We start from the raw sequence: 27,300 nt of genomic DNA, 5'->3' as shown, positions 1-27,300 counted from the left end.
GTTGAACTAAATGCATATTTGATCAAGTTCCTAAAATCCATTTTCACCCATTATTTATTACTACAGTTTATTATTATGGTATAAAGTAGATGGCTACATAAATAGATATTCTGTCTAATTAGGCCTGAAATCCTCACTCATTTGCCAGATAATGCATTTTCAGTCAAATGGCACAACAGGATTGATGAATCACAGTAACAGTTGTGAACAATTACAGTGTCTTTCAGGACAACTGACCAAGCACAGGATTTTGAAAGCATAAGCAAATATTTTTGTACCCTCACGCCTGACAGTAATTAAATTTGCCTCACGTTTTCAGAAGCACATAAAGTAATTTTCTTCCAAAATCAAGATTTCCTACTTTCTAATACTTTTGCTTTCTTTAAGAGCAGGAATCTTTTTGCCAAAGCAGACATTTGTGCTTGTCACATCCTCTCTGAGCAAAGCAGGTTCCCACCCTCCTCAGCTGTGATATCAGCCCAAGAGGTGATACAAAAAACAATCAGAAAAGAATGTTAAATTCAAGCTAGAAAATGTTGTGGAAAGCTATCAATAATTCATGGGTAAATAGTTGGTTTGGTGTGAGTAGAAAATTTTGGTTAAATATCAGTTCCTAGAAAGATTTGCTTTCCTGGCACAATTGAGCCATCTCCTTGAATTGTCTGTCAAAAGTGGGCTAAACCTAAGAGCAAAATTAGATATATTAGCTGAGAAAGAGACTGAGAGAGCATCAAAATATATTAAGCTTGCCTGAGTATGAGCAAACCCACTCTGCTGTGATACAGAAGTTAAAGCACTCAGGAGCATAATATTTTATTTGAAATCAAATTGGAAACAAGGTAGATTATTTCACATTTTGTGATCACCTTTGAGAACTTAAACCTGAATTTTGTGTCCACTAAAATCTTACTGGATAATATTCCCTTATGTAGACTGTTAACTCTTAGTAACCAGAGACCAGTTCCAGCAACAGTGTCTGTGGCAGCACAGCAGCTCTGCCTGATCTTACTGAAGATGCTCAATGCTGAGAAGTTTTTCCCTCTCTAATCCCCCAGTCTCACCCAATAGTCCTACCATGTGCTGATTTAGGTTATCTGCTTTCATTATTTCATTATTCACCTGCCAAATAAGAGGAAAAACCAATAAACCCCCCATTTTCTCTCAAAAAGAAAGCTCTAGTTGTCATATCAGAGGATGCCACAGTGTCTTATGCACAAACATCACAGATCTGGGTATCAGTGAGACAAAGCTGCCAAGGGAAATCATGTCCATAAACAAACAGGGAAACTTGTTTTAGAAACCCATTTTAAATCAGAAAAAAAAAGCAGAGCAAACAACGTACCCAATGCACTTCAAGCTTTTCTTAACATCCCCAGTCAGGCCCCAGATAACTCCCCAAGTTACAACTAGTTCAGGTTTACTTCACAATCCTGAAACTTTAACATTTTAATTGGGCAAAGTTTGGTCCCAGAGAAGCTGTCAGAAACGTCTAGGTAAGAGCCAAATATTGAAAATCTTTATGTACACATTAATCCTTTTTTTGTACAGCACTGCTATAGAACTAAGAAATGGATTTCTTTCAGAAGAAAACAAGAGAGCAGCACCCCCTAGTTCTTAGTTAAATATTAGATGAAATTGCTGAAATGAAAAATTTATGACATGCATTCCATAAAGGGCTCAGACTAGTTTTCAAACTGCTTTGTTACTTCTTTCCAATCCACAAAAAATTACACAGTGAGGGCCTAACTACCACTTCTTTGGGGTTTTATTTCTACTTCTATTCAAGTGATTGGTAAAATTTTGATAGATTTGAACAATGTAGAATCAAGGCTGGAAGACCTGATAAAAAGTCTGCTGAAAATTCCTATCAGTCCCTGTAGACTTTACAGCAGGATCCCAGCTGAGTGTGAACTTGGAGCAGCTCATTGGGGTTGTTTAGAATAACCCAAACCAAGCCTGTGACTGTCACCTAAGCCTGTTTTATTAAGTGGCAGGAAATAAAGACACTGTTGATGAGAAACTGCTTAAAACCCCCCAAATCTCTCTGGAGATCCATCCCCACAAGGTGAACACCACAAGTGATGATAAAATGCCAGTGAGCAGGGCCAGCCCACCCCAACTGGTTATTGCCTGTTTGCCAGAGGGACAGGTTGGGAACACTGGGATTGCCAATAACCAGAAGCTGAAAATCCAGAGAGGTCAGTTCCTCCCTCACATCCCAAGGCTTGGATGGTGACTTCTGATCCTCGCTGAGAACGTGCTAAGATTCATATAAATTAGAGCTATTTTTAATGTAGTTAAATAGGTCAGTGTCTAGGCATTAAAGCAGCTATCTGAGGATATCCTAAGCTCTACCAAACAGGATGCAGTTGCTGTATAAAAGCCATCCAGGCAGGACATTAAAGTCATGCTGCTGCCATCTACACAGTCATGAAAGATACTTTAATGAGACTTCCACATTCAGCTCAGTGAGCATATTCCCACTCCACCTACACTGTACATTCCAGGAATGCTTCAAGCCCAGCCTCAGCTGTCCAATAACATTTATCTTTCATTTTAACACTTTTTATCCATTTATGTCAATATATGTCTTATAAAGGAAGCCCGTTTGTCCTTATCATTTCATAGATAGGGACAAAGTGATTTACTCAAGGTTTCAAAACACTCCAGTGGAAGAACCAGCAATAAAAGTTTCCTGACTCAGTGCCCTTTTGCTGAACCACACTCTGCTAGTTTAACTTTCCCTACCATCTGCAAGGACATACAATAGTCTGGTTATCAGCCCCCCACTATCTATAACACACACCATAATGTAGTGCTTGGCTCCTCCAAGAAATGACAGACTGCTAAATCTGTCATTAATAATAAGATACAATTATTAGATATAATTATTACCTAATTTTCTGATTTTGCTTACTGTTGACCTAACTGGATAGTAAGAACAGAGGGATGGGGACATGATACTAATTGTTCATTATTAAACCATTTTACTGAAGAGTTCACCTTATTAAGGGGATAGAGATTTCAACCTATACAGTGCTAATAGTATTCTACTGTTTTTTCTATGAAAAGGACCCTTCTTAAAGTGGGACTATCTTCTATTTCAGTCCAAATTATCAGTCTGGGTTGTATGCTCTTCTTGCATGCACTCCAGGTATCTCTTTTCTGTATTTACAAGACATTATAAACAGTTGTCACTGTGACAACTCAGTGGAGACCTTTTATCCATACAAGTGGTTTGGTCATCCTGTCCTTGAGCTGGTATCACTTCTCCCATGGTCACCATCTACAGCAGCACAGGGGATGTTAATCACGAGCTTATTCCACAGGAACAGGTTTTGACTAAGCCCTTAGACCCTCAGTTTTTCCTAAGGGATAAAGAATACAACACTCAGGGCTGTGGTTAATAGAAGGTGAGCAAAATGCTTCCCAGGTCAGCTTGAAATCAAATGTGTCGAGGGAAATGTGTTCTCCCAAAATATTCAGAATATTTTCAGTGCTTCCTTATATAATGATGACAGTGTGCAAGGAGCTTCCTTGGCAATCACAGACTGGAAATCTTTGGTTTGGGAAGCTGACAGATCTTACACCTTGGAGATGACTATAATTTTACCCTGGCAGCCTCTTGTTCCAGGCTGCCACATTTGGCATGGTTTCCCATCACCATCATGCACTGGTAGACACTGTGCATCCCATTTTTCAGCCAGGCTGCTGTGATGAAAAGCCTTTTCTGCACAGTGATTCTGGCTGGTCTCCTTTAGCCTGGGGTAATCCTAACAAATGAAGTGCTGCAGTCAGGAGTGAATGTCAGCATACACACATTTAGAAAGGGTAACTTCACTGCTGAAGATAACATGGAAATAATACAGCAAAGCCACTATCTAAGTACAGTGATGCCTCCAGAATGGACTCCTGTAGCTGCACAGAGTCACATACACAACCCCAACCTTCTATTAATTAGCTTTTGTTTTCATCTAGTTTTGCCATTGTGGCAATGAGAGTACATGTGAATAGCCACAGACAGGTTTAAGATCTCCTGGTTTTCCCATGATTCTGATGACAGGCAGGGTAATGGAGTTTAAGAAATCACGGAGAGTCATCACAAAGGGATGAAGGTTCTTTGACCTGAATATTTTGATCTTGTGGACAGGAGGCTGGTTTGAACTGGAAACTAAGGTGTAGGTGACTGTAAAAGGTATTAGTAGAGGGGAAAAGAAAATCTGCTGCTTGGGATCCATGTACTAGATTTGTGTTGTGCAGTCAACTGGAGAAATCCAGACTTCCATTACACTGTATAAATGAAGACAGCTTTTCCTGGGCAAATCTGGCCTGGCCTTCTGCAGGCATGGAATACCTTGCAGCAGCAAGGGGAAGACTATAGAAAAGTCCAGTGAATAAAAAAAGAGTTTATGAGATACCCATCACCACAAGAATTGTGATTGCACATGGGACGGAGGATTTGGGCAAGCTTCAAAACTGGGCAAGTTTGGGACAACTTGGATATCCCCATTCTGTCCTCTGGGAAGCAGTGGCAGTTCCACACAAGTTGGTTGCCTAAGAGGAAGATTCTCTTCTGTGAGCCCTCAAGACCAAAGTGAAAAAAATCCCTTCACAATGATTGTCTTGCAAATTTTCCAGCAGGTACTCAGAAAAATATTCTCACTGCCCTAGAGGCAGGTTCTTAATTTACTTCCTGCCCTGCACCGTGTCTCAATCTTGCTTGTGTTTTTCTCTTTATTTTGAGGGTAGGGGACTGGGTTTTTATGGTGGCCATGTTAATCGTATCCCTGGTGGTCACAAAGGAGTTTAATAAAAGGGGTGTGTGGCTGGGTTAATTATTTTTTCCATCTGTCTTAGGAGAAGAGTGTTTTAAATAAATACAGCTCTGGTGGAGCAGAGGGGTTGCAAGGGTAACGTTTTTTGTTTCCCTTCCTTTGTCACCCCACCACCCTCCTTCCCCACCCCCCAGTTTATTTCCTGCTGTGGAGACAAGTGACTTAATAAACTATTATTTATTTGTTAAAGATGTCTCTTTGCAGCACTAGCTTTCCTGCTGGGGAGATGAGTGTCTATAAAATATTTCCAAAGGTACCTCCTTTAAAGATTTAGTGGGTTTCCCAATAGCACACTCCAAATCCTGCTGCTGTAAAAGTTGGTGGCTGTTTATTTTTCAACATGTGTAAGAGCCTGAGTGATGGAGCAAGAGGAAAGGTTTGTTCTTCCACATTTTTTTTTAATCTGCTTCTACTTTGAGCCTCAGTTCTGTACAGCAGGAGCAAACTGCCAAGCCAGCACTGAGCCCTATTTTGTTTAACAAGGCTCTGGTTTAGCTCAACTTTATACCATACAGATTTGCTAAGCAGGATTGAGACCTTCATTTTAAACAACTCTGTGCAGCAGTTGCTGTGCAGGGAGTCTTGAAGTTAAAGCACTGGGCTTGAAGGTGTTGGGCCACAGATCTCAGTGTCACATGGGCCAACTCAGGTTTATTAATGTTTCAAGACAAGTTATCATTTTTTTACTACCCCAGCATCTTTGGAGGAGACTGTAAATAAAATCCTGCTGCTCAGTATGGACTTTTTAACCACTGACACATTGATTCCTTTTTTTAAAAGTAGGCATTCATTTCTATTTTCTGCTCAAAATTCAGTCTACAATGCTAAGTGCTGTGTCCAGCACCTTTCTGCTTTCCTCATACAGGTCAATACAGTTTACTGCATAAGTACTGCATACCAACAGTAAATATCCTCACAAATGGTGCACAGCCTCTTCTTTTCCAATACTATAGAATTAGGAATTACTGCTGTGGTAATCATTCAAGGTGTGTAACACAACCTCACTAAGAGAATACAGCATTACAGCCTGGTGGCCCAGACAAGTTTAGCATTCCAACTTGAAGAGCAATCAACCTGTCCAACATCCTGTCATTTGCTTCTTATAACCTCACTGTGCTGCATCAATCCCAAAGCTGCAGGTGAAACCCCACCTTTGGGTCCAATTCTCCCTCGGAGAAACTGTTAAAGTTGATAGTTTGGAGGTGTGAGGTTTAAACAGATTCCCAAATTGGTGTTTACGTGGAAGAAGGGCACATAAACCTCCAAGTGCATCAGTCTTCCCAGAGGTGATGCCAGTCCAGTTGTTCTCAGGACAACACCAACCAACCCAGTGCCTCTTTTAGAAGAGAACTCCTGCCCACACAGGGTTTTGGGTCAAGTTCTGGTTGTTCAGTGCTGGTGTTGGCCCTGGCACAACTACTGACCTGGAGTCTGGCATATTTAGGAGCCAGCTTCCTACCTGAAGCAGGGGAGTGCTCAGGAACCTTCCGAAAGTCGGGAGCTCTGTGGTTCTCTGCTTCCCCCAGGTGGAGGCACCTGTGGTAGCAGTTGGCTCTGGGACTGGCACGGGATCTGCACAGGGCACGTGGGGCCAGAGAAGGGTTTGCTGTGCTGCCCAGAGGCTGCCTCGGCAAAGAGGAGGATAAATCACTGGGGAGTCCCCAAAACAAACTGGGTGGGAGGAGGAGGAGGCTGCTGAACACAGGACAAGGCTACTGGTAGAAACAAGGAAGGAGGAATTCCTGGGTTGGGCAGCACACAGAGTGAGACTGAGATGACTGAGGTGTGTGACTACCTGTCCACTGCTCTGCTGCATGTGAGACTCTGCCTGAAGTCTTCACTGACCAAAAATAACATCTCATCATTGGTGGGCTCAGCATTCACTCTGTGTATGTGCCCTACTGCTGAAAGGGTTTGCAGAATATTCGTGTTCTCCTTAGAGGGAAGGTAGAGGGAAGCACTAAGAAGATTTGAAACCCCAGGAAGAAGATGCAGATGCTGACTTTAGTTCTTTTAAGGCTGGCTTTACAGTGTTTGAGAGAAGCTCGACTCCCATCTCACATCACCAGATGAGCCAACTGAGTTGCCTTGAGCCACAGGCCCTCGTGCCCACAGCAGGCAGGTCGCTCCAAACGTATCTGCCTGGGAGATTCATCCTTCCCAATTATGAAAAGATGAGGAGGTGTTGCTTCTCTGCTAGATACAAAGGGAAGGAAAGGGCCTGGAGGGGGGGTAGAAGATACTTCAGAAGTGGAACTACTGAAAAGCTGCAATGGAATCCACTGGGGAAGTGCAGAGCTGAGTCCCACTGACGACCTTGTGATGAACAGAAAGAGCACAGAAAAGGAGGTTTGGAAGATGGTTCTTTTTTGACAACAAGATTGGCTAATCACAGGAGGGCTCTGAACAGAGATGAACCAAGTGCATGACAAGGAACCAGGAGAGTGAATGCTGGAACCAGACTGTTGGCCAGCAGCAACTGGCAGCTGTATAAAATAAATGTAACCAAGGTTCAGTCCCACAGAGACAATTAGCTACGTGAATACAAACCAGAGCACAGATAACTGAATGGAAAATTAATATTTCATTGCTGTATAAGACTGAAAAAAGCTATGAAAATACACAAAGAGACATCCTATGTACTGTGAATGAAATTATTGTATTATTTGAAACTTTCCAATTACAGCTGCTGCCATTATTCAGCATTATAGCTATGGATACATCTGCTTAGAATGGCCTCAACTATATCTGGTTTTACCCTTGTTTCAGACAAAGAACACTAAAATCAAATCCTGGGTCCAGAATCAGAGCATTCAGTGGAATCTGAAATCAGCACCTTCCTTCAGCTTTGACACCACCCTCCTTATTGAGGTCCTCATTGACTTCAGCAGGTTTGCACGTGCAATAAAGCAAACTCTTCAACATTTGGCCCATAGCAGTAGCCATAAATTATTTCTTTGTTTGTTTTTGGAGACCTGATCCTTCATCCATCCACTAATATTAATGGAGGAATTCTTATTTGACGTCACTGGGGAGGAACAGATCCCAAGGCGTTTGTTCTCAGCCATATCAAAGCAACTATTTTGTATTGAAAGTAAATTAAACTGCAATATTCTTACATTTGCCAGGAGTGTAAATCTCAGCACCACAAATCAAATCTTAACTGTATATCTACCTTAAATATTTCAAATGAGACCTGTGACAGTCAGGCAAGTTGTTGGATAACTGATCTTTTTGAAAACTTTTCATCAGAAGCAAGATTATTCAAAGGATTACTTCAAGCTACTTTTTAGTGGCTGAAGCACAAAGTGATCTAGATTTAAAGCTTAGGTACAGCAATTTTAATTTGGAGTTTCTCTGTATTTTCTCAAGGATGCTCGAGGACAGAATGTCACCTGAATGAGCTACTCCCTACACTAAGCAGAAGGTGACTGGACAATTTACATCTGCACACTTATCAGAAGGAAGGCTGAAGAATCATATTTATTGGTGAGTCTTGCAACAACATTACTATGTGGGAAAAGAAGCTCTAAGAGAGAAAAAGAAAAACAATGATCTTGCATTGTGTCTGATCCTATGCAACTTCAGAACAGTGCCAGGATGATTCTTACTGCATCTCTTTTAGGTCATTCCCTTTTTAGTTGAGTAGCACACACTTTTGTTCAATTTTGTACAGAACATTTCTGACCCTGTGAATTCAGTGTGTAGGGTTGCATCCTTATTTTAAGAAGGAATAATTCCTCTGCTTGTCATACCAGTAGGTAACTCCACTGTCTTATGTGGTTTAGGTATTTTACATGTGGAAATCTTAGTGTGTATATATATTTGTGTGTATACACACACTACATATACATGTAAGAAAAACTAGTTTCCTTCTGTTTTTCTGTGAAGTTTCTTTCTAGGGAAGGCAACTATTTCTAGGTTTTTATAAGCTGATGGAACAGGCTTGTCAAATAGTCTTTATGAGAGAAGAAACAGGAAGATGGCTTGGTTTTCAGACAGAGGGTTATTGGGCAATTATGTTTTTTATAGAGCTGTTGTAGGACAAATCACGGGCCTGCTTTTGCCTTTGATGCTACGAGGCAGACGGCCCAATAAAGATCAGAACAAGGGAGGGCAAAGGGGGTCAGGGACAGAGCCTCCCCTTGGGGTCCCGCTTCTGCCTCTCGGCTCAGAAACCAGACACCCCTTCCAGATGCACCATAGCTTCACTGGGACCCTCCTGAGGGGCTGTGCTGGGAAAACTGGGAGTGCTGGGAGTGCTCACCCTGCACAGCCACTTAGAGCTTCCATGGGTGTTGGTGAGGGCAGCCCTCTGCCGTGTCCTGCCACAACCAAGCACGTTGTTTGCTCCCAAGTGTGTAAAAAACCATCACATAAACTCCAAAGAAACTTCGTCTGCATGGTAAAAACAAACACCTTAGTTGTGCAAGTGGCAAAACTCTGCCTGCATGTGTCCCCTTTTCTGATATCTGTTTCCTTTTGTACCGTCTGAACTCATCTCTCAGCCATTCTCCAACTTTCCACAATTAGGAAGAATTCCCCTCAAGGCAAGTTGTCCTATTGATTTTTATTTTATTTCACCTCCATCTGTGGCAGTTGTACTGGTCCCTGTGAGAGACAGAACCTTGGCTTACATAAACCACGAGTTCTTTATCTGTGCCAACTCTTCTCTATATTAGTGTTTAGTAGAATGGTGTGTTTATTTTCATGACAAGGAGTCATCATATGCCCATGGAGGGGACACTGGGGAAATCTCATCTCTGAGGTGTTCCTAATCTCCAAACATTTCTGCTGGCATTTAGGGATGTTTCAGTTGGGCAGTTCATTCCAGATATAGAATAGATAAATAAATTAGAAATAAAAAGTGGTTGCACATTTTACATCATCTTTTCCTCATTATTCATAGCACATGGTACAAACCTGAGCTGCTTCTTTGGGACACTTTGATGGCATTAGTTAGGTGGAGATCATATCCAACCAAATGCTCTGAGTCTCTTTGAGAATATCCTGCTTTGCTCTCGGGGAGGTGGTGACTGGGAAAAGTGTCAGAGCACAGAATTGCAAGGGAAGAAGGTCTGTGGTTTCATCACCTGACCAAACCCTAGGAAACAGGTACCTGGGAAATGCTCTGGGCCATAGATCTGTCAGAACAAAATTATTTCATAGAGTTAAAACTGGCTCTGTTGCTAATGAGACTGTTCCTGTGCTGCTGCCTGGCACAGACTTCCAAATTATCTATTTTGGTCACTGTCACCACCCTTTTCCTCCCAAGGGAAGTGTGTTGTAGCACTGAGTTTGGAGAGATCAGGAAGAGGGGACTGAGGGTGGGACAAACCACAGTGACACAAGTAGGTGCAGTGTACATATGACAGGGAAAATGGGAATACTCAGTGTGCAAGTGGCACATTTTGACCCTTGAATTTGCCTGCAAAGAATATTGACCCCTTTCCATCCTCGAGCTCTCACAAAATTAGCTGCTCAGAATGCACTGAACTTAGCTTTCACACTGCCACTCAATTTTGTATTCAATAAATCCTGGTTTTTACCTTCCTCCCCTCCCAGCATGCCACTGAGCCACTTGATTACCACTGGGAAGGGGAGGAATTTTATTTGATGAATAATAATGGTATTTAATGAAGCTCTCTAGTATTTGCTGTGTGTTTGTTAAGCGCATGACCAGTTCCAGAGAAATTAGAGCACTATCAAATTATTATTGGAACGCCAGTGGGATTAGCTAGGGAACACATGAGAGGTGTACAGATTGATCAGTTCTGCCTACTACATTTCTTGCTTTTAGTGTGACTGGTTTTCCTGCTTGATAAACCCATAACCTTTCTCTTTCCTCCACTATCAGTCATGCTTAGGCTTTGCCCAAGGTGTCTGCTGCTTGTTTTTTGAAGAGTCCTTCAAATGCTTGTTGGGTTGTGACTGTTTCCAAGTGTTTGCTATAAAACCAGAACATGACTGGTTGGTGTTCATAATTGTTGTTCACAAACCAGCACCAACAATTAAGCCTCACTCTGCATTCTGGCAGATTAGGAAAGCTCTGAACCACAACGCAGAATCACCATCACATTCAGAGCCCTGTATCAGGGCTCTCTACAGGACATACAGGACTCTACTTTCTGTGCTCATAGTATTCCTAACTACTTCAAAATATAAGACTTTGTGGAAAAGTAAGTAAAGCTTTGTGCATAAGAAAGTAGAGGTTTGAGTCTCAGAAGCCCTTCTCGATATGAGTATTGGAAATCTGAAAGTCTAAAAGGTGGCCCAATACAGGGTTTAAATCTTTCCCTCCTAGAGCTGAGAAATCCCTATGTAGCCCATTAGCTGAGCAGCAGGTCCCTGACAATCTGAAGAATTCCAAGAACTGTCCCTTAGGCCTCTTCCAGTGCAGTCATGGGCAAGAGCCAGCCAGAAGCACCCAGCACCGTGCCCGAGACATCCCAAAGCCTTAAATAACTGCACAGTCCCTGCCTGCTCTGTGCCTCTGCCCCCCGGCCACGTTTGACTCTGGAATTCACCTGCCTTTGGAAATCTGCACAGTTTCACCTGTGACAGCTCTGCTGACAAACAGGGCAGATCAGAGCTTTCATCTGGGTGATGAACTGCCAGGCTGTCAGGGCGGGAGGAGCCGTGCTGGGTGAGACGGGGCAGCGCTGCCGCGGGGAGGGGGCTGCGTCCTGACCTTGGAGAGCTGGACCTGCTCTCACCTCCCAGGGCATATGGGACAGCAAGGGCACGTGCTCCCTTCCAAGGACACGGATCCACATGGATATAGCAAACAGAGACATCCCCGAGTGCACACAGGGGCCAGGGAATTCCAGAACTTCGGAAAGATCCGGCTACCCCATTTCCCAAAGGAGGGCCTCCCACACTGGGTGATTAATTGGCAGGTAGGTTCTAGAAACCAATAGTGAAGTAATGACACGTACAATTACGTCTTTTCATCCGAATACCTGACTATGAAGCCATTATTTCCCCACAGCATGACTTGATCCACCTGAATATTGGTTTGTTTTAGAAAGGGTCACCATAGCAGTTCGTTTTCCTGTATGACACCACGTACAGAAGAGCATCGTGTGACTGAGGGATTTCTCCACATGTTCTCTTCCAGCTTCACTGGATCTGATCTTTGAAAAGAGAAGGATCTTGGCTGGACATTTTGCTACCTGCTCCCAGAAACGTGTTCTGGGTTGGGAAAGCCCTGCAGGACTGTGACCACCTGGATCAGCCCATTGAATTGGAACAGAGAAACACGAACACATCATCCCCTCACCACTCTTGACTGGAAACAGTCATCAGCAGAGAGACATCCTTGCCCTTCAGATTCTTAGAAAGTATAAGACCTCCCACAATTAAGGTTCAATAATTAATTTAATTGGGGGTGGTGGTGTCTGACAGCCAAATCAAGACATAAAACATCAGGTTCATATGGCACTGACTAAATTCTAAATTATTAATTTTGCTACTAAAATGAAGCAAAAAGTTCTATATAATATTTTAAAAAAGAAACATCCCAACTCAAAGCAAAACAGACCTGGCCATTTCTTGGAGGAAGAAGAGAGTGGGAATTTTTAAGAAAAACAAAAAAATCAAAGGTTATATTCACAAAAGCACTTGCCAGTGCTCCTTTACTTGTCAGCCTCATACTGAAAGCATCCAGCAGAGGATTTAGAAGGGCCAGTTACTTGCCCCTTTCTGTCTGCAGTAAACTGAGCCCACATCTAACATCTGAGTGGCCTGAACAGTGTACTACAGTTAGTCTTTCTTGTGCCTACCCTTAATATTTTAAAAATTAAAACAGAGCTAAACCTGATCTTGAAAGCATCTCTCTACCCTCAAATATCCAACAGCCTTGTGTCAGTGCCTCAAGGAAGCAGCAAGAGACAGGGTTAAGTCAAGAAGCAAATGGGTGCTTTTAAGCCAAGTTATTAATTCCAAGGAGGAAGACTTTGTCAAGCCCTCCCTTCAGCTGAAGTCTTCTGTCATCTCCACATTAATTTCTGTCAACATGTGGGGAATTCTGCTGAGAACTTTTCCCATCTTAACCCACTGCAGACGCATTTTTCTGCAAACTTGTTGACTGTAGGGTTGCAGTTTCAAAGCAGAGGGAAAGGTGGGTTTCATTCCAGTGGAAGCCTGTTATGAGAACATCAGTCATCTAATTTGTAACACCCCCAATTCCTGTGGAGGACTGGGTTGGTACAAGATTACTTGATCCTTGTTCCTTAGCAGCTTTCCATTTACATCCACTAATGACCGCGGGAACAGACAGGATGCTGGGATGGCTTTAGCTGTGATCTGATCTAATTTGACTCCACTTGTGTGATTTGATAGTGGCTCCAAGACACTGTCTCTGCAGTGAGAAGTTTTACAAGGTGTACCCAGTTTAAACAGCCTCAATCAGGGCAGTTTGGGGCTGTGCTGCACCTGAAGTGCTCGATGGGAGGACAGACTTTGTTCAGCCAAAGTGACCGAGAGGCCTCTCGGGGCAAGTGCTCAGTGAGGAGCAAGTTCTTTTCTCTCTCCCTAAATTTAAGACACTGAGCTGTTAAGATCAGTTGCCTCAGGTTAGAATGTTTCTGGGTGATATAACAGGATACTCTTCTCCTGGGGAAAGTACCGTGTCTGACTAGTTAGTGCCTCCTTGCTGTTGGCGATTTATTTGTCATGGCAGGAGCCGGAATTCCCCTTTCCAGCTTTCCATCCTAGGCAAGGAAGGCAGCAGACTCTGGCTGTTTGTTGGGGTTTTGTTGCCTTTTTTTAAACAGTTTAATACCTTTAAAATAGATTTTTGCTCATTCATAGCACAGTCTAGTGCTTCTACACCTACGTATATGCTTTCTCCCTCCCCATCCCCTCAGCTGTACCAAGGAAGTTCACAAGTAAATTGCAATGTGCACGTGAATGCCAAGTTAGCAGTAAAATGCAAAAAAACAGGACACAGCAAGGTGTTCTGGGCAAGTGTTGATTGCAGAGAGAACCTGTTCTGATCAGTAAAAGGCAAACATCAAGTACAGAAGGGAGACAATTGCTGTTTTGTACCTTTAGATATCACAGAATACCCTCAATGAGCTCTTAAGTGCTTAAAACATCACAAATAGAATCTTTGATGCGTTTGGAGCCTCTCTGCTGTTCTGTTGGCACAATATACCCTTGCAGGACTGGCAGCAATGGCTCAGGGGTTAATTCCTGCATGGGGGGTTCTCTCTCATCACCTGGTCCTTGTATCAAGCTCCCTGAAACTTAGGAGGGATGGAACACAAGAGGAACACTGGAAAGTAGGAGGTATATCAAAGTGTTGGGAGGATCCTACACTAATGCTATGGAGCAGCCTCTGGAAAGTACATATAGTTTAAATAGGACAGTGTGAAGGTCAGTATTAAGGTTGATATCACAGTGCAGTCTGTCATATCTATTCTTCCATTAGGAAAGGAACAAAAAAAATCTGAACATTTCTTAAACCCTTCCTTGTTTTTTGCCTTTCTAATCACCTCTAATTCAAGTCTTTCAGATATCATACCTACTGTGTTGGAGGAATCAAGACAAAAGTGCTTCAACTCTTCACTTGCCTGCTTTTCCTCCATCTCCCTCCTCCAGCCTCTAGGAGATGCAAATTACACCATATTAAACACCCTCTTGCTAAGGGGACAAAACTGAAGTGCACAAGGGCAACAGCAGGAAGGAAAAAGGAAGGGAAAGAATGTGATATTTATCCCATTACAAAGTAAGCAGGTTCAAAAAAGTCTAAGTTTTCCAGAAATGCACAATGTGACAGGTCACTCATCCCCTGCCCAGAGCATGGAGAGGGATCTCTGAATGTACTGAATGTCACTGAGCCCACTTACTTTACTCAAGTCTGACCAGCTCCCACATGCTTTATTTCCTTTCTCCAAGTCTTTTTAACAGACTGTGTGACTTCAAATCCCTTCCTTGGCCATCACTACCTGCCACCCAACAAGCAGTGCTTGCCCAGGTTTGTTCCACAGAACTGACACCGTGCCTGGCTGCCCTGTTGTTTAGGGTTCTGTCACCAGACCCAGGAACTGATGGGAAGAACATATAGGTGGAAGAATCCTGATCTCAAGGCAGCTCTCTTTTTCCCCAGCTAAAAGCATCAGAGAGGGGCTTTCCTCTCCTCTTTGTAGAAAGAGCTGAAATCCCGTTTCACCCTCCTGTTCAGGACTGCCTGCCTGTACCTGCTCCTCCTGCCTCTGCTGGTCTGCTCTGTGTGCTTGGAATGAAAGATTTTCCCTGCAAGCCACCCTGAACCTCTTCCCTGGCCTGTCAGACTTTTATCAGCACAGGTTTCTCTGGGCCACAGTGATTTACTGTCCAAATAGTGCTGTTCTTTGTCAGAGATTGTGATTGAAAGGCCGTCCCCTTGCAGCTCATAAGAATCTCTTCCCTTTCCCTCGTGCTCTTTTTTACCCTTCCTTCAAATATTGTTTTATGAGCCCATTGCTTGCTATCTGCCTGACACAGAAGCTGTGCCTCAGGGCAGCATTTTCTCACCTCTATGCCAGAGGGTTGCTGCTTTGATGCTTGGTTTGAAGAGCTTGGAACAGCTCCACGTAGGGTATCTACCCTGTCTCCCCAGGGCAACCTGCTCAGGTGAGCAAAGTTCCCTGCGTGGTTCAAACTGGCATTCTGGGCATTGCTTGTTTGGTTTGGGGTTGGTTCCCCCTCCCCCCCCCCCAGATATAAAAGGAAAGGATTTGATATTTATCAGATGCTCAAAAATGGCAACATTAAAAGGAATGGTAAAATGCTTGTTACTCACTGCATGTATTGAAGTTAAACTTCAAATGCTTGGGCATTTGGTTCCTAAGAGGTCAAGGCAGCAATCAGGGAAGGGGATTCTGGACTGCAGGATACTTCCAAAAAAATAGAAAGAGACAGCTCTCTATTCACTAGTCCACAGCCTGAATTACTATTTGTCAAGATTCTTCCCAAACAGAAAGGGTGATGTTTTGTCATTGGTCTCAAGCAAACCAGACATGCTACTGCTTTATTTCTATTAACAGCTTCCCATTAATTGTGGCATTTTTCTAAAATGTCCCATTCTATTTCTGCCTAGAAGTTCACATACTGAAAGTATGGCCACGACCTTTAAAAAAAATCTATCCTGGGATGCCTGGGACAAATGGACACTGAAAATGCTTTATATCTTTAGTTCAAGCACAAATATAACAACAGACACACTCAACTGATGATATTTCAAGCACAAGACAATGGAGATGTCCAGACTACTCACAATTCCACTCTAAATAGTTTTTTTTCCCCTTATTTTCCATAGAGGCAGGCAAATGGTTATTTCACTATTTATCTTCATGCTGTAAAAACATGTATTTTACCTTATCATTTTTCTTCTCAAATGCATGTTATTGTGTCAGTGTACACCTGAAAAGTGATTTGACAGCCTATCATGTCAGAACACATTTTAAAGTGTCTATTAAAGGAGCCTGCTCTTAACACCATCACCCTTCAGCAGGGCTGCTTATTAATCATCATTCACATAAAAAGCTGTTTCCTTTGACTGGGCAACAAACACAAGAAAAAGCAGAGGGCAGAAAGGTAAAGATGCACAGATTCTTGGAGATTTAGTTAAGTGCAGTTGAAGCTTGCATGCTACCTCGAGATACGATCTTGTCAGATTCCATACATTTGAAACAGAATTCCAGAGTCATCAACAGCAAGTGCTCCCAAGCAAATGCAGGTAGTGACGTAGATCCACATGGTTACTGAACATCCTGCAGCACCTTTGTGAGTACAGGGGTGCTAAACCTGGCATCCCCTCCAAATTCCAGCTGTCCTTATATTCTCTCCATTAATGTCTCACTGAATTTTCAATGGATTCATCATTCTTTGCCTTCTGTCCCGAGCTTTAAATTAAATCAAATGGCTGCCAATTTCTGCCCTGAAGGGGCTGCAATTAAGTGGTGGGTAAATGCTACCCCTTGTTTGACCCAAACCAGACTGGGGTCCCTGCTGCAGCAGAAAACTGCTCCAACTATTCTGTTGGATTTCTTGGTTCTTAGAAAATGAAAGCAAATGTGGACTTTGCCCCTGACTCCGTGCTGGGACAAAGTCAAGGGTACCCAGGTATCATATCTGCTGTTCTGTCCTGGAAATGTGAAGCAAACAATGCAAGAGAAATGATACTGCCAGCACAGGGAGCCCAGTGCAATAAACTCACATTCCAACTCCAGATTTAAGTTTTTATGTCAGAGTTGGTGATATTCAAAAGACTAAAAGACAAGACTACCAGTGATTTTTTTGTGTGTGTGTTACATTTGGGTAAGTTACATATGCTCATTGTGAAGAGTTTAATTTACACTACAGATCACTCAGAAAAGCACAGTTCTTGATTTGGGAAATAGCTAAATCCTGAAAGCAGGACCATGAAGCAGGATTAACCCTCCCTGATGGAGAAACAGTGTCACTGAATGGCAGGTTTGGAGGACTGAACAGCACAATGTTGCCCAGAAAGAATGATTGTTCTGTGTTCATCATATTGATTCACTCCTCCAGACACCAGTTTTCATCTTTCCAAGACATGAACACTGGAAAAATAGATGATTAGTCTAAGAGATGGTTAGTCTAGGAATAAGAAAGTGTTTAACAGCAAGGAAACTCTGTTAGGCCAGTCTGAGCACATGTCTATGTGCAACCTGACTGCCTTCTACATGTGCTTTCTGTTTATAAAAGTAACCTGGAAAGCAAGTTACTTTGACTTCTTGCTCTGTGATTAATTCCTGCACAGAACTGCTCAGAACATTACAAGGAGGCCATTTTTTGGATTACATTTTCCCATCAAAATCTACTATTATGCTGAAGCCACCAGTAATAAATACAAATATTTAAAAAAAACCAAAACAACAAGAACTGGACTTTATGTTCAACCCCTGAATACCATATTGAAGGCCTGCAGTTCTTTCCTCCTCTGGTGCAAAGTCACTTGACCACAGGAAAGAGTTTCTTCCCATGTGTGGAAATCTGTTCCACCTTGGCTTGTTAGATACATCTACACCTGCATGAGGAACAACAATTCCAGCACTTGTGTTGGCAGACTCACTGCCAGGTCAGAGGGTAGCACTTGATTTCTCCCAAAATTTATTCAAGAAGAATCATTACATTTTAGTCCTGTAGCACCCCTTTCCTTCCCTACCACTGTACAGCCACTCAAGAGCAGGGACCCTTCACAAGGTACTGGATGAGTATCCAGTATAAGAGCTGGTTCCTATACATTTCATCTAGTTTCTAAATTGAATTAAGAGCTTTTATTATCAGTGGAGTTTTTGTCCCTTCAAGTTGGATTTGCATTTGTTCTGTGCCTGCCAAGCATTAGTGTGATCTGCCTGGAAGTGTTCAGCATTAGTGATTTTGGTTGTGAGATAGGATTGCTTCCATGGCCTTCAGATGTGGCTTTTCTCACCCTTTCCTGGATCTGAGCAGCACTTGAGAACCAGGACTTTAATTAACAATGGCATCTCAGCCACTGCTGGTGGCTGCCACCTTAGAGCAAACAGCATCTCTGGTCACAGTGACAGCAGAGGGGGAGGGAAAGAGAAAAGAGAAGGAGACCCATGAGTACAAAACTGCAAACCTGTCTTCCTGTTTTATTGTGTTTTGTCAGTTAGAAGTGAACTGTTTAGGCTTTAGGACTGCTTAATTCTCTTTAGGTTCCTAATTGTCGAACCAGCAGTTCAGCATTTCAGTCTCCTCTGCAGTTTTCACGTTGCTCATGTCACAAGGGATGTCGCTCATCAGCCAAGTGCCCACTGGCACAGGCACTGAGAGTGTCCAAAATGCCAGCTGCAATTAGGCATCGCTGGGGTGAAGTCCCACGGTTTGTGCATGGTGAGAACAACTCCCCTCACTGTGCACGAACCAGAGCCTACCAACCTCGGCAGGAGGAAAACCAGGAGTCTTTCCTCAGGTCCCCACACAGCACAGAGTCCCAGCGTGCAGATTAAATAGTGTATGACCCCTTTGTGCATCCATCCACTGCTCACAGAGAGCAGAGGCAGGACTAACCTCGCTGCTGTCCTCAGACATCTCCCTAAAATAATGGTCCGCTCTGTGACTGTTGGCTTGGCACCTTTGCTCCCCCTCTACTACCAGTCATATTCAAATTCAGGGACAGAATGGTTTTATTCAAACCCCCCCTGCTGATCCAGCAGAACAACAGTCAAGAAAAATAGCGCATCTTTGTCACTGGATCTCAGCATCTTTTGCAAATGTCACAGAGCTGACACCAGTTTTACTTTTGTTTGTCACTGGGTACACAGACAATATGTGACTGGTGTCGTTTAGCACCAGGTTTGGTCTGTAAATCTAAACTGATGGAGGCTGAGGCAGCTGGCCCTCCCGTTCCAGCCCATCCCAGTCCTGCTCATCTGCACTTAGCTTGAGTCTGCAGAGCCAGCAGTTAAAGTTGCCATCACTTCCCTTGCAAAGAAAGCACATTTGAGGGAAGTCTTTGTAATGCAATACACAACAATGGTCCCTTCTCGCTCTGGAATGGCCCAGGAGGCTCCTGCTCTAGTCCTTGGGGTTTATGTGGCGTTTGAGTCACCATCTCCAGTGGCTTCACGTGCCTGGTTGTGACATCCAGTGGCAGCACTTCATCCCAGCAAAACAGGAGGTTTTCCTCATTGCTGTGGACAGGTTTAGATCGTGCAGCTTTGCTTCCTTCAGGGCTGAAGGAGACAGAAGGCTGGAGCAATAAAATCCATTATATACATCTTTCTGTGTCTCCTGGTCATGAACTTCTAAGAAAAGGAACTAAGAGGATCTCTACTGAGAAAAGCACTGTAATTGTAGCTCCTGAGCACCACAGAGAGAAGATTGCCAAGGCAACCAACCGTTCCACAGCAAGGGCAGAGGTGGTTAAGATGAGGTTGTTACAAACCCCTGCTGTGTGTAATCATATTAGTAAGCAACATTTTTAAAAGGCTCTTGTAAAAAATTGGACGGAGGGAAAAGGAAGGAGAGAAATTAATTTCCTCTATTTTTCTGCTTGCTCACTGATTGAGGTACAAGAGCAAATTATATGCATGCCCTGCACCTGAGGACACTTGGGGGCTGGCAGGGAGAAGCTGCTTTCTCCACAAACAATGCAGAGCCTCTGACACAGAGGGCACTGGGCTAGATTTATCAGGGAAAATATAGTTTTGTTTCTAATGTGTTTTGAAATATGAAGTCTGAACAAAAGTGTTCTTCTAATGCAGAAGCTGAAGTCTCAGCTGGTTTGGATACAAATTGCATTCTTGGGGGATTGTTGGAAGTCAACAAGGTCTTTGTGAGTAGGATTTACTCATATGAGTATGTGATTTGGAGATCAGATCCCTAAAAATTAAAAGGGCATGTCCACAGCATCCTTCCATCAGCAGCAAACTCCTCTGAAGGAGATATTTCCATAGATTCCTCCATCCCTTTACTCCCAGCTACTTATCTGAGCTTCTAGAATTTGGCTTTACAGTGGCTGGATCATGAGCTGAAGCAGACAATTTTATTTTTGGCAGCTATTTCAGTGCTCCAGCCTATTCTGCTGCCCCACAAACAGTTAGCCAGCACAGCTGAAAGCCATGGCCAGGAGCAGGTACTCCTAAATCAGAACTGCCAAAAAAAATTCTGCCCTAATCCTTCACCGAACGTCACTTGTCACCTTTCCAATTCTAGACACTCCAGTGACCTCCCACTTAAACAAGGAATAATTCCTGCTTCACAAATGGCTCTTCCCACAGGTTTGCTTCTTTTTGTTTTGGTCATATTCAGTTGCTGGCTCCTGCTGAATTGTTTGCAAACCAGACTGGTGGCCCTCTAGACCCACTTGTGCAGGTTCCAGTTTCCACAAGTTGAAATGGCTCCTGTACTGTGCAGCTAGATCTGCATCCATCACATTTTCCACTCTCAGCCAGAAAGAAAACCCCACCCAAACAAATTTCAACTCCTCCTGCTGCAACACACAAGTTACTCAGTGGTACTTATGGCTTATTTTTCCTGCACAGGACACAGAGCATCACCCCCACATCCTGACATGAAAGGCACTGTGCTCAACAGCTCCAGAAGGAGCAGGATCAGATGGAATTGTGTTCCTCATCCTCTTGGTGACGTGTGATTTACTGGACAAATCAATCCTCCATCCATTTCTCTGCCCACCTCTTGCTTACTCAAGGGTGGTGGTGTCTAAACTGGTTTTACTGGGGGAGGGGTTGCACACAGATAACCTCCCACCTGCCCCCCAGGAATGCCCCCATATTAGGGGTTTGGCAAGAAAAAATGTCCTTTTCCAGCAAGTTGCATTGCCATGTGTGTCCCCTCACACATGTGAGCATTCCAGGCATCAGGAGTGGGATTCCCCTGGGATTGCCCTCCAGTGATGCTCGTATTACCTAGTTCAGAGCAGCCACAGCAGGGCACAACCCAAATATATAACCTACAGCACCAAAAACCCCCTGAATCTCTCCTTATCTGTATCACCTGAAACCAAACAACTACAATTAGAACACATTGAAAAACTGAACCTAAAACTTTAGGGGGGAACAGTTGGTAGTTGAAAAGCTGAAGCACCACAGCAGCCCATGCCTGTTGTATGAAATGCTGCCTTAGAATGTAGTGCCTCACATGTAATAAATATGATCCAGATCTTTGCTTTTCAGGCAATCAGCAGAGCTGATCTGTATTCATACAGGTATCCAGTGGCAAACTACAGAGCTTTCCTGCCTCTGCCTCATTCAGTGATGTCCCAGCTAAACACTAAATAACATTTGACCAGACCTTTCTCTTTCTCTAAAATTAGACTTCAGCTCATTCTTAAGCTCATAAGTTTGAACTCTCTGTATGACACTCAAGGGACTGAAAAACAGAGTTCTTTAGTTCCCCCAGGGCCCTTGAAGGAAGTGCTTCTTCCACACCCAAGATGACCAGGGATGTGGATGGGCTCTCTTATGTAATATTCTGAACATATGGAAGGATGTTTGCTTGCCCTGCCATTCAAGTTTCACTTTAATATTGATATTTTAAGCCCTCATCCCTTTAAGGATCCTCAAAGTCATCTGCCTATCTTTATTTATTCAGCTCTTTTCTCCACTCATTTTAGTAGAAAATTGAGTCCTGGTTTCACTGTTATCCCTCTCCTCCTTTTAAAATAATCTCTCCTGTTTCGTACATCCCCCTCAGCCTGCCATACCTCATCTTTCCCATGAAGAATTCAGGTGTGGGGCTGTTTGGTTTTGGTGAGGAAGGATGCTTTTATGTCGAGGTAGACAACTGCAGTTGAGGGTATTTAGGTTCTGCCCACAGGGCTTCTCACAGAGTGAGCAGCACACAGAGCAAGTCCCTACTTGACTTGTGTGGCATTGCTAGAAAGATAGGGATAATACTTCACTGTTTCAAGGTGATGCAAAACTAGAGTGGTGCTTTTGAAATCATGCTGGAACAGCCTCTTCTCCCTCAAATAGAAGGTGCAATGGAGGCAGTGGTTTGTTATTATTATGTATTTACCCAATCTCATCTAGATTTTACATGTTTTTGCCCTGTGGTTATGTCAAATAGGCAAGAATACTGGAAATATGATTATATGCTATGAAGTAAATTGCTCTTATTTGCTGTTTTGTCCATAAAAGCTTCCTGCAGGAGCTCACAGGTAATTTTAGCTGTGTCAGAGAGGGTTTCACATACCAAGGAAAATGTTTTTCTCTTCCCTGTCCTCATTGCCACCCCAGAGTGACTTGGGTGTCCAGCCAGGTCAGTAAGGAGGTGTCACCTGGGGTGACATGGCTAACTTACCTAATCACAGCTAATTAGTTTAGATGAGCTGCACTTCCAAATTCATCTGTGCAAGCAGAAGCTCAGAGCTTGGCCAGACCCATCTTAGAGATACGATGGCTTCACTTGAAGCTGATGCAGCCAAGTTCCCTTCTGAGATCACTTGGAATCACTGTGTTTGACAAGGCTTTTTGCCAAAGCAGAAAGAATAGAAACTATTTGTACCACAGCTGTGTGCCCAGGTTCTCTTTTCTGCAACCTCAGGAAAATAACTGTGTGGCACTAAGGTCATCCAGCTGGTGCTGCTTGGGCTCTTCTGGAGCTGAGCCAGAGATCAGAGCCCTGCTTTCTGGCAGGCTTTTGCCCCTGAAAAAGGGCAGGCCCCCTCTGCTTTAGTCACTATGCTTTGCTTTACCCCAATTTTGACACAAATTGTGCCTAAGAATGCAGGAGAACTGAGAACTGCCTTGAACAAAGCTATCAAAGTCTTGCCTACTTTTCCAGGCTTTACAATCCCAGTCTTACATGTGCCTCTGTAAGCCTGATGTGCACCCCAGTGGCTCGGACTGAGAGGACAAGATTCTTCTGCAAACCTGGTGTTATGGCTTTGGTTTGGCTCAGAGAAATCAGGAGCTTGTCAGGGCTCCTCTTGGGGTTGAACACAGTCCAGGGAGCAAGGACTGGGAGACAAATCAACGTGCTCTACACACCAGCACAAAGCACTTCAGCCAGATTATTCCAGAGGAAGAGTTTTAGGTTTATGCCAGTGAAATTTGACCATGAAATGAGAACCTCTTCCCTTTCCCTTAAACTTGAAACAATGCAGATGGCGCTTCAAGTCATCAGGCCTAAGATGTTCAAACCTGTCTTTTTTCTCCCTCCAAAGCTCTACATTCTGATGTCTCTCAGGTCAACCTTTATCTCCCCAAATACACTGTAGGAGCAAAAAAAGTTATTAAACTCCAGGGAGAAAACTGGTTCCTTTCCTGCGAGACTTCGTTCCCTTTCCCATTCCCCGTGACTGTCATTGTATCTGCTGTTTGCTGAGCAGGAAATGCATTATTAAAGCAGTTTCTCCTCCATAAACTGCTTTGCATCTGACTGTTTCATTGTAAATCCGTAGCCACAAAGTCAGGCCACCTTGGGATAACCCAACGTGAAACCTGACCTGATGAAAATGGTTCATGCCTCCCGGCCTGCATTGCAACCTGTGAGAAGGGTTTTTATTATTTATTCAAAACCTGTTTAAATCCCTCTCTTTCTGAAACAACCATTTTAAAAATATTAAAACACCACGGCTAAGCCGGGAGATTAAACAAGTTTAAACCTTATCATCGCAGGTGGGATATTAGTTGCAGCGAACCGGGGAGGGATGGCAGGCTGCGCCGTAACTGGAGCCCCTTCGACTCAGTAACTAATCACCGAGAAAGCATTTGGGGAGGGAGGGGGAGAGCGGAGGAGGGAGCGAGACAAACAATGCGCCCGGGCTCCTGGCAACCCTCCCTGTTTACCATGGTGATGCACAAAAGGAAGAATGCCGCGCAGAGGAGCAGACCTGGATCAGTCCCCTACATTCGAGTGCTCCGGGAGGATGAAAATGTGACCTTCAGATATTTTTTTATTCTCGGATGGGTGATGCTGCAGCTGGACAACACTGTTCCAAAGCTGGCAAAAAGCAGCAGACCTGCTTTTCTTCCTTACGTGTTTTTCTTTCAAATATTTAGCTGTCAATGCCTCTCCACCAGATCTCCACTCCTGTACTTATACTTTTCAAGGGGAGCCACAATCTTTCTGTGGGCTTTATTCACCCACAATTATAGTTTCATTGAAAATAATTGAATTAAAACCCATCAAACTCCAAACTTTTCATGGAAGGGATGACTATTTAAAATATTTTCCTCTAATGAGAGTAAGATTTGCCAACAGGCCATTCCCATTCTGAGGTACCGTAACTTCCATTTTCTATTCAGGAATAGCTTATTGGAGAACAACTCCAATGTTTCAGTTGGATCAACCCTTTTCTTCTTTCCTCAGGGTTCTCCACAGCCACAGGCCTGTGTTTAGTCCCATGGTGCAGGAGGACCACAAGTGGAAGCACAGCCTGGTGAGCCCCAGCAAGCAGATCCTAACCCTGAGACACAGAGCCCTGCTCAGCCCAACACTGTGGCAACAAAGGTGCTCATCAGTACAGACACCTGACCATCTGAGTGGTGAGAGAATCATTTAATGCCAAGAGAAATTACACTGGTTGCTTGCAATTGTAACCTCTTTTTGGCACCAGCATTGAAACGTATGGACTTGTTCCATTTCCAGGGCATCTTTACACACACACCATTGAGAGGATGCAATAGGAAAAAAAAGTGTAAAATGAGGTTTTAAGGGATTTTTAGTTGTCCTAGGTGAGGGGCAGCAATCACACAGTGATATTTCAGAAATCCCAGTGCTCCATGAGAAGCTTCAGGAGGAAAATTTTAACATGTAAAAAACTCACTATGATCTAAAAAGTAGCTGAAGGCAAAAGAGCTTGAAACCACAGCACTACCTGTCCCTCGCTGTTACTTCTGAAAAAAAAGGTTTTAACCAAAAACTAACACTCCCCCACACTCTGTCCAAGGAAGAAGGAAAGGTTTGGCAGCTGGGAGGTGGCTCACCTGGGCTGGACAGCTTTCATCTGGCCCTCACTGAGCAAAGTTTTAAGTGTACATTGGTTCATTTTAAACACAAACCTGTTTCTATCAGAAGAATTTGTGCTTTCACGGTGTACCACAGGTACTTAGGTAGGCAGACACTGTGATTTGTATAAATCCAAATCATTAAATAGCCCTTGGCCACTGTTCAGAGTGAGACAAGTACCTGCCTGAGCTATGCACTTAAATTCTTAGGGGAGGAAACAAGGGGGGGCAAAGTTAATAGAAATCTTAGAGCACTAAAAATGCAAGTGAAACTCCTGGAAGGAGAACTCCTGAATGCTGCATCCAGAAATACTTAGGAGAAGGAATCTGAAAACAGTAAACAAGGTGCTTTGGTGGGGTCACTGGTGGGTGTGAAGGGCAGAAATACACTGTGAGAGATGGAGGGGGAAAATCCTCTAACCTTGGGTTGCTTGAAGCATTATATAATGCTTGAGGCATAATACAATTTTGGGTGGGAATTGTTAAAGAAACTCTTAATTGTGATTGAAGGAACACTCCAGCAAGACATGGGAAAAGGTAGATTTCATTGAATTAGAGATTTCCAGGAGATTCTCATGAGTAGCACGGACGTGGAACACAGGGAGAATCCACATGGCTCACAGAGCATCCCAACGTGTTGCCTCTTGAAGGATGGATTTTCTATTCATGATGTGGCTCAGGTACATTTCCAGCTATCAGCTCTGAAGGATTGGAGTGATTGCCCAGTGGTTTAGGATGCTGGTGGGTTTCTTGCATTGTTTTGGGGATTTTTTTACCTCCCTCCCTCTAAGTATTGTCTCTGCAGTGTAGGATGTTGTTTTGGTTTTGGTTTTTTTTTTTTTTTCTGAGTGACTCAGGCAGCCCATCCACATTCAGTATTCCTACATACAGTTTAATTTTGTGTGGGGGATAATCACCACTTCCTAGCCCAGCCACATTAGTCTCTTCCCATATACCAGCACCATATATTTACCATGTTTAAAGCTTGATGCTTTAAACCATGTTTAAAGCTTGATGCTAAAATATTCCTGCACAGAGATGTACAGAAAACCTTTCCATCTGTTGTGTGTGGCTCTAAGTCACCACCCTACACTGTCCATTGGTGTCCACTTTGTAGTTTGAAAACAGCACAAGCCCAGCCAGTCCTGACCCCCTGTTGTACTGTTTGGAAGTACAAAGCAGTACCATCAATGGCCACAAACACAAGCCATACATAACTGTCTCATTAAAGTCTAATGACACTTATGATGCCTTAAAATCATGGAATTAATGACATAGTCCACAAGATGTCTAACACTGCCTCCACTCATGACACAGTCCCAATATTCTACAACAAGCACATCCTCAGTGAAAGCCTTATTTAAATACATCTGTTTCAATGAGTAAAACAGCTCTTTATCAGGTCTCATCCGTATGCAAAACCTCTTTTTTTTTTGTCAGACCGAGTCCAAAATCCCCCCGGTTTTGAACATTTATCAGGCTTTAATGCAGCCACACAGAAGGCAGCAGGGTCGGTAGAGCCCTGCCCAGGCAGATCCCTCACAACCGACCGTGCCAGTGAGACCTGCACGGGGCCCTCAACCCGTCAGAGCGCCACAAAGGAGGCCTGCAGCGCTCTGCTCCCAACCCCTGGAACTGCGGTGTCCCCCGAGCATCCCCGGCCCGGTGCTGCCGCACCGCCCCTGGCCCGCCAGCCCTGGGCTGCGGCGACACCTCCCGGGAGCCGCCGGCACAGAACGGCACCGGCTCCGCTCCTCCAGCGCTCCCTCCACCAGTTCGGAACGGCCCCCGGATTTTTGACAGCGGGGACAGCAACTTCTCTCCTACTCGACATTGGTGTTATTCGTTCCTCAGAGAGGCAGCCCTTTGTTTTACTATCAGGACACGCAACACCAGTATGAAGATAATACGAGACGAGACTGTAAGCTCTTTGCTATACAAGAGAGCTGGAATGTAACTGGCAAGTGGGTGAAAAATGCTTAAATAGTGGTAGTTAAGAGCCCCATTACTTC

The 27,300-nt window shown here is 43.7% G+C and overlaps 1 long non-coding RNA gene across 1 annotated transcript in view; it reads left to right on the top strand.

Moving 5' to 3' along the window:
* The first annotated feature begins 8,211 nt into the window (after positions 1 to 8,211).
* Positions 8,212 to 27,300, top strand: part of LOC113955710 — a 34,217-nt gene continuing 15,128 nt past the window's right edge. Inside the window, exons 1-2 of the long non-coding RNA XR_003530635.1 lie at positions 8,212 to 8,324; positions 24,651 to 24,826. This is a non-coding gene — a long non-coding RNA (uncharacterized LOC113955710). The remainder of the gene's footprint in view (positions 8,325 to 24,650; positions 24,827 to 27,300) is intronic.

This window comes from Corapipo altera, unplaced genomic scaffold (assembly GCF_003945725.1).
Source record: "Corapipo altera isolate COAL_440 unplaced genomic scaffold, ASM394572v1 150, whole genome shotgun sequence".
In the NCBI taxonomy this organism is placed as follows: domain Eukaryota; kingdom Metazoa; phylum Chordata; class Aves; order Passeriformes; family Pipridae; genus Corapipo; species Corapipo altera.
This window is presented reverse-complemented; position numbering and strand designations above follow the sequence as displayed.